Raw genomic sequence first — 12,525 nt, 5'->3', positions numbered from 1 at the left:
AGTAATCTTTGCCACGGGAGAAAAGGTGTCACAATAATCAAGACCATAAACCTGAGTGTACCCTTTTGCAACCAGCCGGGCTTTGAGCCTATCAATGTCACCATTAGGGCCGACCTTAATTGCATATACCCATCGACAACCAACAGTCTTTTTGTCCGGGGGAAGTGGCACAAGCTCCCAAGTATGACTGTGGTCAAGAGCCTGCATTTCTTCAATCATGGCTTGTCGCCATCCAGGATGATCAAGTGCTTCTTTCACATTTTTAGGAATAACCACAGGAGATACTGAGGATAAAAGGGAATAAAAGGAGGGCGACACTCTGTGATAACTAAGAAAATTATAAATGGGATGAGGGTTTCGAGTGGAACGAGTACCTTTTCTAAGAGCAATGGGCCAACCAAAATCATCTTCACCAGGAGGCGTGACAGGAGATGGTGACGGAGAAGAATCTGAAGGAGGAGATCCACCATTTTCTGGAAGAGGATTACTCACCGGGGTACTGTGTCGAAGGATATCAGTATGTGGAGAGGAAGGTTCGGGAGGACCTTGGGCATGACTTGGATTGACTGAGGCATTGGAGATATTAGACTCAACCACTGGAAGAGGAAGGACCTGGTGGAGGATATGAACATCTTGAACAGAGGGAGAGAAGAAAGGTGTCTGTTCAAAGAAGGTAACATTGGCAGACATGTAGTACTTTTTGGTTTCAAGAGAGTAACACCGGTACCCTTTTTGAAGCCGAGAATAGCCCAAAAAGACACATTTGATCGCACGAGCAGAGAGCTTGTCGAGCCCCGAAGACATGTCGTGAACAAAACAAACACAACCAAAGACTCGAGGAGAGGTGTGAAAGAGAGGATCATTGGGAAAGAGAATGGAGAAAGGGACTTTATTATTGAGAGAGGAGGAAGGCATCCTATTAATAAGAAAATATGCAGTTAAGATGGCATCCCCCCAATGATGAACAGGAATATTAGCACCAAGCAAAAGGGTACGAGCCGTTTCAACCAAGTGTCTATTTTTTCTTTCGGCTATACCATTTTGCTGGGGTGTATGAGGACAAGTGGACTGATGCAAAATACCATGGGAGCTAAGAAGTGAAGAAAAAGTTGATGAGAAATACTCTTTAGCATTATCACTTCTTAAGACTTTAATTACGTGACCAAATTGGTTCTTGATTTCATTCAAAAAAGATGTGAAAATGGGTAACAATTCAGAGCGATCTTTCATTAGATAAACCCAAGTACATCTAGAATACTCATCAATAAAAGTAACAAAATACCTAAAACCAAAAGAAGAGACGCGACTAGGTCCCCAGACATCAGAATGAATAATAGAGAAACTAGAAGTACACATTGATTGAGACCTTTTAGGAAAGACAGATCTAACATGTTTTCCTAGTTGACATGACTCACATTCTAAAGTCTGAAGACCACTAAGTTCAGGACACATCTTTTTTAACTTTGACAAGTGAGGATGGTCAAACCGATCATGTAACACTTTAGGGGGAAGAGCTGCAACACAAGATACCCGTGGACGAGATCCAAAATGGTATAAACCTCCAACTTCATATCCTTCTCTAATCTGTCTCCCCGAGCCACGCTCCTGTATAACAAAAGATTTTGAATCGAAAGTTATTGAACAAGGTAACATTTTGGTTAACTAACTTAGGGAAATTAAATTGAATGGACAGTTAGGGACAAAAAGAATAGATTTCAGAGTTAGAGAGGGAGATAGGGAGACTTGACCGACTCCCTTTGAACAAGTTTTAGAGCCATTTGCAAGGGTAATGAAATGGGGTTTTTCTTGGAGGGAAAGGGTTGAGAACAATGAGGTATTACCAGAAATGTGATCAGAAGCACCCGAGTCAATTACCCATGAATTTAGACCTTCCATGGATTGAGAAATGCAAGCTGTGGACGTACTTGGGGACTGAGATGATTGCGCCAAACTGTTAGATTTTAATCGCAGATACTCTTGATACTCTTCCTCAGTGAACTTGGAGTTGGAAGTGGAAGTTTCAGCCTTAGAGATATTGGCGGTTTTTGAAGGAAAGCCATGCAAGGAGTAGTAGTTTTCTTGGGTGTGACCCACTCTCTTACAGTAAGAGCACTGTGGACGTCCTCGACCTCCACGTCCTCCTCCTCTAGTGCCACGTCCTCCTCTTCCTCGCGTGGCAACCATGACAGATGGTTCCATTGTTTCATGAGCTTCCTGAGACTGAGACACCGGAACACGAAGAAGACGTGTGGTCAAGGCTTCCAAGGAAGGGACCTCATGACTTGTCAGAAGTTGATCTCTGATGTGATTCAAATCTGGATGCAAAGCATGGAGGATCATCACCATATAATACTTGTCAAGCTTCTTTTTGATATCTTCCGAAGATTCCACTTCCAAGAACATTCTCAATTCTTCCACAGCTGCTTGGGCTTCAGTCATGAAGGAGACTGATGAATCATTATTTTCTTCACTGCACTTAGTTTATTGTGCTAGATTTAATCAGGGAATTGTGCTTAATTGTCCATTATTTTCTCATTTTTCCTAATTGTGTTCAATTTGATCAGAAATTCTTATTTTAATTAATTTGAATTATCTGATGTTAATTATTTGCATTATCAATTGTAGGAAAAATATTGAATAATATTTTGGATTTGAAAAGATAATTTCTCATCAATTACATTTTAAATTAAAATGAAAAACAAAGTAAACTTTATTTGCATTTTGTAGAGAGAAATGGCTTATGGAGACCGTCCAAAAAGGAGCTATATGCTATATCCACCTAGAGAAGAAATTTTAAAAACCATTTGGTTGGAATGCAAGTTCACGTGAATGCCACTCTTTTTAGGTAAGTAATATGTTAAGTGGAGTAAGGAACACATGGCCCCGCTAACTTGGAAAAAAGAAGCCTTCATTTTGGACAAAGAAGTAACAAGTTACGAAGGAAGCAATTCTCATTCTTTTCTTTATGAAAGCAAACGGCCAATGCACATAATGGAGGGGGCCACCACTTTGAAAGGTTACATCCAAGGAGTTCTAAAATTCTAATAACCACACGGCCCTGGATAAATTGAATTTAGCAAGCATCCATAGAATATAAAAAGGGGACCACCATTTGTGAAAGCTCACGTCAATTGCAAGAAGCATGACAGCACTTATACGTCCAAAGGAGAAGAGCAGTTTGGTCACGGCCTTGGCCTTGGAAGAAAGGGAAGCATCTATTAAAGAGGACCATCCAACTGGAACGTTTTGGAGCAGCTACAATGAGCTTGAAGAAGACCTTCACGGTCCAAAAGAAAAAGAAGAAGCATAAGCACACATGCTGGAAATAGAAAAGGAAGCAAGGAGCTGGAATGTGGACAGCACCCATGGAGAGCATGGTGTTGATTGGAAAAGGAAGCAGGTGGACAGCAGCAAGGTATCTAGTAGCTTGAAGAAAAGAAGAACACGTTGAGGAGAGTTTTGGTGTGGACGGTCCAGCAAAGAAGACAAGGTCCAGCAGTTGCAACGTGTGAAGGGTGTGCAACGTAAATGAAGAGGAAGGAGAGCAGCCACAATCACGGCAGCTTATGGAAATAGAAGGAATGGAGAAAGTAAGCTACAGCAGTTTGGAGGTGCATGGTGATGGCTGGAAGCGTGGGGAAGTAACAACAACGAGAATGGAGAAGTGTGTCCACGGGAAGCTGCAGAAGAAGACAAGATTAGAAGAATAATGGAGGGTCCCACCTTAGTTTATGCTGGCAGGCTAGGCAACAATTGATGAGGAAAGTCTTAAGCTACCTTGACAAAAACGAAGTCTGGAAGAAAATAGGATGGAAGCTAGGGGAACCAAAACAAAAACCTAAAGGAATTCAGGCTGTTAGGGAGACAAAAACAAAAACAGGCTAGAAAACCTGGCTGGAATCAAGGAGAAATACACAGGAGAATGTCTGAAGTTTGGAAATAAAAAGGAAGAAGCAGCAAGCAAAGAGGTCACGGCCTTGAGGCCTGGAAGGGGTCTCGGTTCTTCTCTTCCAGAGCTCTCTCCCATTTTCCATTTTCCCAAAGTGCACAAATGTAAAATTTTATTTCTAAAGCTTGTAGTGTGTCACGGAGCAGTTGTCTTATTTCATTTTATCTGTATTGTTGAGTAATTTTATTTTAATGAATTTCAATTTTAGTTAAGTGCTTTAATTTTATCTGCTGTATTTTACCGTTTAAGTATTTTCTGCACTGTTAAATTTCGTCATTGCATTTTATTTTCAAACGTCATTTTTGTTCTTTGATAAATTTTATTTGTGATCAAGTGTTTCATTTTTACCATTTTTTTTACCATTTGGTTTTACCGTTTTCAAAACTTGTTTCAGTGTTTTTAAATTCTGTTTTATTTAAATTCCAGTTTTAAATTTTATTTTCCGTACAAAACATCCACAAAACCCCCATTACTTGTTGATCTGAGACTGAACCCAAGTTGGTCCTTGTGAGACGACCTAGGAGTCACTTCCTAGTAGATATACTGCATTTAATTTCGTGCAATAAAATTTGTATGACCGCGACAGTCGTATCAAATTTTGGCGCCGCTGCCGGGGACCAATAACGGTTCGGTTTTAGATTTTTGTTGTATAAAGTTTTGTTCTGTTAATATGTTTGTTTTGTGTGTTTTGTCTTGTATATTTTTGTAGGCGACAACGACACCTTCAGCAAATTTTGGCAGCGTTGTCACTTCAGTCCAGGTTCTTGTTTTAAATTTTTATTATTTTTGTTTTATTACGTGGTTGTAATATATGTGTTGTCTTTTATATTTTTATTGTGTTGTGTTTTGTATTATGTCTGTTAATTAAAAAAAATTATTAAAAAAAAAATTTATGTTCTGTCTTTTATGTGCGTGTAACATGTATAAATGTGTTGTGATTTATCTGTTTCGTAATTTTTAGTATTTAGTTTTTATTTATTTTATTTTTATTTTTCAATGTCTACCTATTTTGATTATGTAAATAGTGTTTATTCTGTCAATGCCTGTAATTATGAATCTTCTTCTGCGTGGTACAATGATTATAAATCTGCTGATTTTTATGTTGAGAATAATATGGCCCATCCTCCAATTTCTGAGAGCTCTGCTTGGGAGCCAGTTCCACCGAATAAGGATGGTGATCATAACTTTCTAAATATTGGAATGATAAAAATGCTGCCCCAGTTTCATGGTTTTGCAGGCGAATGCTCACATGAACATTTGGAGAAGTTCTATATAATTTGTTCTGCAATGAAACCTCCAAATGTCGCGGATAATCAAGTTTTCTTAAGGGCATTTTCCCACTCGTTAAAAGGAGCAGCAAAGGATTGGAAAACTCGTCTTCCTCGAGAATGCGTTATCAAATGGGAGAATCTGAAGCATTTGTTCTTGAAGAAATTTCCCCCTGTACAACAGAGTTACAACAACAATTCTCGATGGAATGACCCCGGTTTGGGATGGTATGAAGCTCCACAGAAATATCCAGAACCACCATTCCAGAATAATTTTATGCCTCCGCCAGTCCAGCAATACGAGAATCAGCAGTTTGATGCTCCTGTCCAATTAGCTCCTCAACCTTATACTTCTGAACCCACATTGAAGGAGTTAATGGAGCAGATGACCATGCAGAGCATTCAGTTCAAGCAAGAGAGCATGAAGATTCAACAGGAAACTCAAGCTGCCATGCAGATTTTGAGTGATCAAATAGGGCAGATGGCCATCAACATAGGAGATGAGAACCAGAGTCACGTGCTCACTGCACCACCTACTTTCACATCATCTTATGTTCCTACTCTTGCACCTAAAGAGGCTGATGAACATTTTGAGGCCTAGGCAAGAATAAGCAGTAATGTTGAGACAGGTAGACTACCCTCATCTTCCACCACTTTACCAGTCTTCAAGGAAGAGGAGGTAAGCATACCTCAGTATGATTATGTGACTGATGATTATGTTCATGATTATGTTGTTCATGATTATGCTGATGATATGCATGATGATTATAATATTGATGAGCATGCTTTTAATTTTCCTTCTGTGCATGATGAGAACCACTTTGTGCTATCACATTCGAATGTTTATTCTCCATGCATTGAACAAGAATTTGAATCTGTGGTTAATATTCTTTCTGAATTTAAAATTGATTCATGTTCTGAGGATCTATCTGAGGTTCAGCCTCTTACATTGGGATTGGGTGTTATACCCCTGCATGAAATTTCTTTGGAACCATATTGCACTAACCCTATTGCAGGAGGTACGAATGAATTTGACCAACATGCACCCACAGTGGAAGACAAAGGTGCCAACACTCACAAAAGTTTCAACAACAATAGGCACCTGCTGAACTGGCTCATCAACAATTTCTACTTTGATCCAGCTGTGGAAAACATTTCCCTGCTTGATCAGATATGGAGGATGAAGCAGTTCGTCCTCAAAACTTCCTGGCTGGATCGTGAAGATGACAACATCTCCCTACAAGTCCAAAATTGGCAACTTCCACCATAACCTGCGGGAGTTTGCATTTTCTTTCTCTCCCTTTTTCCTTACATTTATTGCACTTGTCCATAATATGTTTACTGTTTTGATTGCTGATGTATGGTTAGAACACATTGAGGACAATGTGTAGTTTAAGTGTGGTCTATTGGGAGAGATTCTGAATTTTCTTTGTTTTGTGTGTGAAATTTTTTGTTTTTGAGTGTTAAATTTTTTTTGTTTTAAGTTGTTTTAGTGTGTTCTGTGTGCAATAAATTTTACATTTTTCTCTTGATTTCTGGATGCTGTCTAAGTTGTAGATTTTTCCTTCACTTACTTAATACTTATAGTTTACATCCTTGCTTTTCTCTGCTTGGAAGATAATTATAATGTTTGAGAGGGTGAATTGATTATAACACGAATACCCTGTGTGAGATTTGAGCCACTTAAATTTCTTTCTTTTGTGTGACATGTATCTTGATTGCTTGCACATATGCCTTGGCTTGATTCTTTTTGAAACTACTTGATTGATATGCATGTTTAGAAGTGATAAAGGCATTTTGTTCTTGAGCCTCTTTAGCCAAATAAGCCTACCCTGTTATTATCCTTTGATAACCCCTTTGAGCCTATACTATATTTATTTCTTTGTGATTGAAGCTCATACACTGATCCTAAGTAAAAAAAAAAAATGATTACCTAAACCTTAGGAAAGTCTGGAGCTATAGAAGTGTTTTGTGAATAAGTGTGGTCTCCTTGGGAATTCTGATAAATTGGCTAGTTGGTTCCTCATCATGTTGTGAAAATGTGATTTATATCCTGTTGTGTGATAAAGAGAGAAAAGAACAGAGACAGGATGAATGAAAAAGAAAAAAAAATTGAGAAAAAGAAAAAAAAAACAATTTTGAGAACAATGGAGTCGAGAAGAGGATTGAATTAGAGGTTTGGGTGAGATTTGACTGTATTTCCATTTATTCCCCATTGCTCCTCTATTTCTTTTGAGCTATAGCTACCTACCCATATTTTATCCTCTCTTGTCCTTGGCCCCATTACAACCAGCAAAGACCTTTGGATCTGAACATGCATATGTTTTAAGTATTGATAATTAGAGACTTGCCAAGTCTGCTTGTGTTTGCTTTCTTGAGTGCATTGAGTGACATTGCTTTACCTTAAACACTCGAGAGAAACACTGTTAGTGCATCTTTGAGGTTATGTTATTTTTAAATCACCTCTTAAGCTTATTAATTATTTTTCTACTTATTGAATTGCTTGGATAATTTCTATAAGTATCTGCTTTTCTTGATTACGTGTTGGATATTTTCTACTTCTTTTCTCTGTCCAGACTTTTTGAGAACTGTGTAAATTCTGTGTGTTTTCTTGTAAGTCTTTGTTTTCTGTTTGCTGAGTTTGTGTCACCCTTCCTGAAAGTCATTTGAGCTATTCCCTGATTTGCGTCTTGATTTTGCCCAGGAGTGCAAAAGACTAAGTGTGGTCTATTTTGATGAATCATTATTTTCTTCACTGCACTTAGTTTATTGTGCTAGATTTAATCAGGGAATTGTGCTTAATTGTCCATTATTTTCTCATTTTTCCTAATTGTGTTCAATTTGATCAGAAATTCTTATTTTAATTAATTTGAATTATCTGATGTTAATTATTTGCATTATCAATTGTAGGAAAAATATTGAATAATATTTTGGATTTGAAAAGATAATTTCTCATCAATTACATTTTAAATTAAAATGAAAAACAAAGTAAACTTTATTTGCATTTTGTAGAGAGAAATGGCTTATGGAGACCGTCCAAAAAGGAGCTATATGCTATATCCACCTAGAGAAGAAATTTTAAAAACCATTTGGTTGGAATGCAAGTTCACGTGAATGCCACTCTTTTTAGGTAAGTAATATGTTAAGTGGAGTAAGGAACACATGGCCCCGCTAACTTGGAAAAAAGAAGCCTTCATTTTGGACAAAGAAGTAACAAGTTACGAAGGAAGCAATTCTCATTCTTTTCTTTATGAAAGCAAACGACCAATGCACATAATGGAGGGGGCCACCACTTTGAAAGGTTACATCCAAGGAGTTCTAAAATTCTAATAACCACACGGCCCTGGATAAATTGAATTTAGCAAGCATCCATAGAATATAAAAAGGGGACCACCATTTGTGAAAGCTCACGTCAATTGCAAGAAGCATGACAGCACTTATACGTCCAAAGGAGAAGAGCAGTTTGGTCACGGCCTTGGCCTTGGAAGAAAGGGAAGCATCTATTAAAGAGGACCATCCAACTGGAACGTTTTGGAGCAGCTACAATGAGCTTGAAGAAGACCTTCACGGTCCAAAAGAAAAAGAAGAAGCATAAGCACACATGCTGGAAATAGAAAAGGAAGCAAGGAGCTGGAATGTGGACAGCACCCATGGAGAGCATGGTGTTGATTGGAAAAGGAAGCAGGTGGACAGCAGCAAGGTATCTAGTAGCTTGAAGAAAAGAAGAACACGTTGAGGAGAGTTTTGGTGTGGACGGTCCAGCAAAGAAGACAAGGTCCAGCAGTTGCAACGTGTGAAGGGTGTGCAACGTAAATGAAGAGGAAGGAGAGCAGCCACAATCACGGCAGCTTATGGAAATAGAAGGAATGGAGAAAGTAAGCTACAGCAGTTTGGAGGTGCATGGTGATGGCTGGAAGCGTGGGGAAGTAACAACAACGAGAATGGAGAAGTGTGTCCACGGGAAGCTGCAGAAGAAGACAAGATTAGAAGAATAATGGAGGGTCCCACCTTAGTTTATGCTGGCAGGCTAGGCAACAATTGATGAGGAAAGTCTTAAGCTACCTTGACAAAAACGAAGTCTGGAAGAAAATAGGATGGAAGCTAGGGGAACCAAAACAAAAACCTAAAGGAATTCAGGCTGTTGGGGAGACAAAAACAAAAACAGGCTAGAAAACCTGGCTGGAATCAAGGAGAAGTACACAGGAGAATGTCTGAAGTTTGGAAATAAAAAGGAAGAAGCAGCAAGCAAAGAGGTCACGGCCTTGAGGCCTGGAAGGGGTCTCGATTCTTCTCTTCCAGAGCTCTCTCCCATTTTCCATTTTCCCAAAGTGCACAAATGTAAAATTTTATTTCTAAAGCTTGTAGTGTGTCACGGAGCAGTTGTCTTATTTCATTTTATCTGTATTGTTGAGTAATTTTATTTTAATGAATTTCAATTTTAGTTAAGTGCTTTAATTTTATCTGCTGTATTTTACCGTTTAAGTATTTTCTGCACTGTTAAATTTCGTCATTGCATTTTATTTTCAAACGTCATTTTTGTTCTTTGATAAATTTTATTTGTGATCAAGTGTTTCATTTTTACCATTTTTTTTACCATTTGGTTTTACCGTTTTCAAAACTTGTTTCAGTGTTTTTAAATTCTGTTTTATTTAAATTCCAGTTTTAAATTTTATTTTCCGTACAAAACATCCACAAAACCCCCATTACTTGTTGATCTGAGACTGAACCCAAGTTGGTCCTTGTGAGACGACCTAGGAGTCACTTCCTAGTAGATATACTGCATTTAATTTCGTGCAATAAAATTTGTATGACCACGACAGTCGTATCAGAGACCATATCATGGTCTATCATTTTGAGACAGCCGAGCTTGTTTGCGGTATCATAGAGACGTTGAATATCATTAGCATAAATGCTTTGAGCTTTCTTCCAAAAAGTGTAACATGTCTTGAACGCTCTCAGAGATATCAAAAGCCGTGGTTCCACAGATTGCCACAATAGGGCACACAATTGGAAATCAGCTTGTTTCCATTGTTCAGCTTTGTCAGAAGGAACTTGGCTCCCATCCTGCTCAAGGTGGTCATAATGTCCTTTACCAAGGAACCACATTTCCACAGCAGCAGACCAACACAGATAATTCTTTCCATTTAGCTTTTTGGAAGTGATTGAGGGACTTCCAGAGAAAGAAAGAGCACTTCCAGACGCCATTCTTTGATAAAAACAGGTAAAAGGAACCAGAAAAACCAGAAAAACCGTGAAGAACCAGAAAACCCTAAAGGGTTTCTTAGGGTTTTCTTAAAGGGGAGCTTCTGGACACACCAAAGTGCAGAACGGACAGAGGAGCAGAGAGCGACAACTATGAAGGTGGCGCGGCGACTTTCCGGTGAGCAGAGGACGGCGCGTGGACATCACGCGCCTGTTCGCAGCGCACAAAGAGGCGGCGTGTAGCGGAGCGTGGAGGAGAATCAGGCGAACCCACCGATGGGGTTGGCTGCCGCGTGAAGAGGCGAACCAGATTCAGTGGTCGCCTGACGGAACAGTGACGGCGGCCGACGGCGGACGGCGGCGAACGGTGGTGGACAGCAGCGAACAACAGCGAAATGGTGGACAACCAAGTTGAAGAACTTCAAACTGCAGTTGACAGCTGCAGATAGTGGCGAGACAGCCGCGGACAACGGCGAACGACACCGGACAGGTGCAAACAGCAGTGACAGTGGTAGTGGACGACCCAGGACAGAAATCAGAGCAGGATGAACCTGCTCTGATACCAACTTGAGATCTAAAACAGAGAAAAATAGTTCTAAAGGGCTTGAAAGACCCTTCTCAGTTTTATTATTTATATAGATAAAAATCTGATACAATAGATAGATGGAAGATGAAGAGATTGTCCTAAACTGCTAGGAACAATCATTATAGATAACCCAACACACAACTACCTACTTTTAGGCCGTGCTTAGAATTAATAATTATTCTAACACATAGTAATAGTAATGATATATGTAACGAGTATATTAATTTACACTAGATAATAAGTTATTTTACTAATTATTATTACTCTTGGTCCCATAAAAATACAATTTAGTTAATTATTTAAATTTAAATTTACTAGTTATTATTTAGTTATTTATTTATTTTTAATAATATATTGGATTTGCAGTCGTACTTTTGAAGATTAAAAATGTATAAAATGATATCGTTGTTGAGCTGGTAGGGATGATAGTTGATTTTTTAAAATCTTCCATAACCATTTTTAAGTTTATACATGCATTTAATCTTATTATAAGGTTTTTTTAAGTAAGGTACGTACGATGAAGAATAAAACAAAAGATTAAATTAAGGAGTTTCCTTTCCATAACAAAATTATAAATTATAAAAACGAAGTGGATTATTTTAGAAGAAAAAGAGAGTATGTGAAGCAAAGAAAAAGTGGAGAATGAATAAGATGCAGTTGTTGGTGTTTTGATGAATAAGCAGAAGCAGATGTAGTAACCTCAGACTGATATCAAACTAATTTAGAAGTGGAAAATGATAAAAGATTACTTTACCTGATTTAACTAATATGCAGAGAGAGAATTGAGAATTGGCGAGAAAGAAACAAGTGGTCATCCATTATTTTAAAGAAACTCTGAAACGTTTAACAGACATAATCACAAACACATTATCTGCAACTTCCATTGAAAAGGAAACTATTGAAATCAGAGCAGAACAGAATCGATACCTCCAGAGAGATGAATGTGTTCCCTTGCTTGAATCTGACCAGAGAATATGCTATAGAATGCTCACACTCGCTACTGTTGCAAGAGATAAGAATGAAAGCACACCCTTTTTCTAACACTCACAAGACTATGACTTCCATCAAAAGTCTTCGTCGTTTATTTATTATTTTTGTGTGGTGGATCAAAACTATCTACGGATTTAACTTTTGTAAACTTAATCTTTCTTGCAAAATTTGCAATTTGAAGGAATTAATTTTCATCTAGAAAAATATCTTGACATTTGATAAATTTGATAACTCTCAACATTTTTATAATTTATTGAATATTTAATAAAATTATATATATATATATATATATATATATATATATATATATAAACTTTTAAATAAAATTATTTAACATCAAATCTTTAAAGTATAAATTTAGTTAAAAATATTAATTTTAAAATATAATTCATAGAAAATTATACATTAAATTCTTAATGCAAAAAAATGTAGTCTTTTTTCAAAGACAAATTTAAATAAGTTGAATCAAAGTATAAGGTTTAGAACTTAATATTTTTATGAATGAATTTAGTTTTATAGATTTAAATTTA

The 12,525-nt window shown here is 37.6% G+C and overlaps 1 protein-coding gene across 3 annotated transcripts in view; it reads right to left on the bottom strand.

Moving 5' to 3' along the window:
* LOC128194189 (uncharacterized) overlaps positions 1-12,057 on the bottom strand; it is a 73,561-nt gene extending 61,504 nt beyond the window's left edge. For all 3 annotated transcript variants that reach the window (XM_052869078.1, XM_052869079.1, XM_052869080.1), the window contains exons 1-2: positions 11,933-12,057; positions 11,760-11,839 (exon numbers count right to left, since the gene is read on the bottom strand). The gene's annotated coding sequence lies outside the window, so the exon portion shown is untranslated. The remainder of the gene's footprint in view (positions 1-11,759; positions 11,840-11,932) is intronic.
* Between the last annotated feature and the right edge of the window lie 468 nt (positions 12,058-12,525).

The sequence above is a fragment of the Vigna angularis genome, chromosome 10 (genome assembly GCF_016808095.1).
Source record: "Vigna angularis cultivar LongXiaoDou No.4 chromosome 10, ASM1680809v1, whole genome shotgun sequence".
NCBI lineage: Eukaryota > Viridiplantae > Streptophyta > Magnoliopsida > Fabales > Fabaceae > Vigna > Vigna angularis.
Note: the sequence above shows the minus strand (reverse complement) of the source record. Positions and strands in the feature narration are given on the sequence as shown.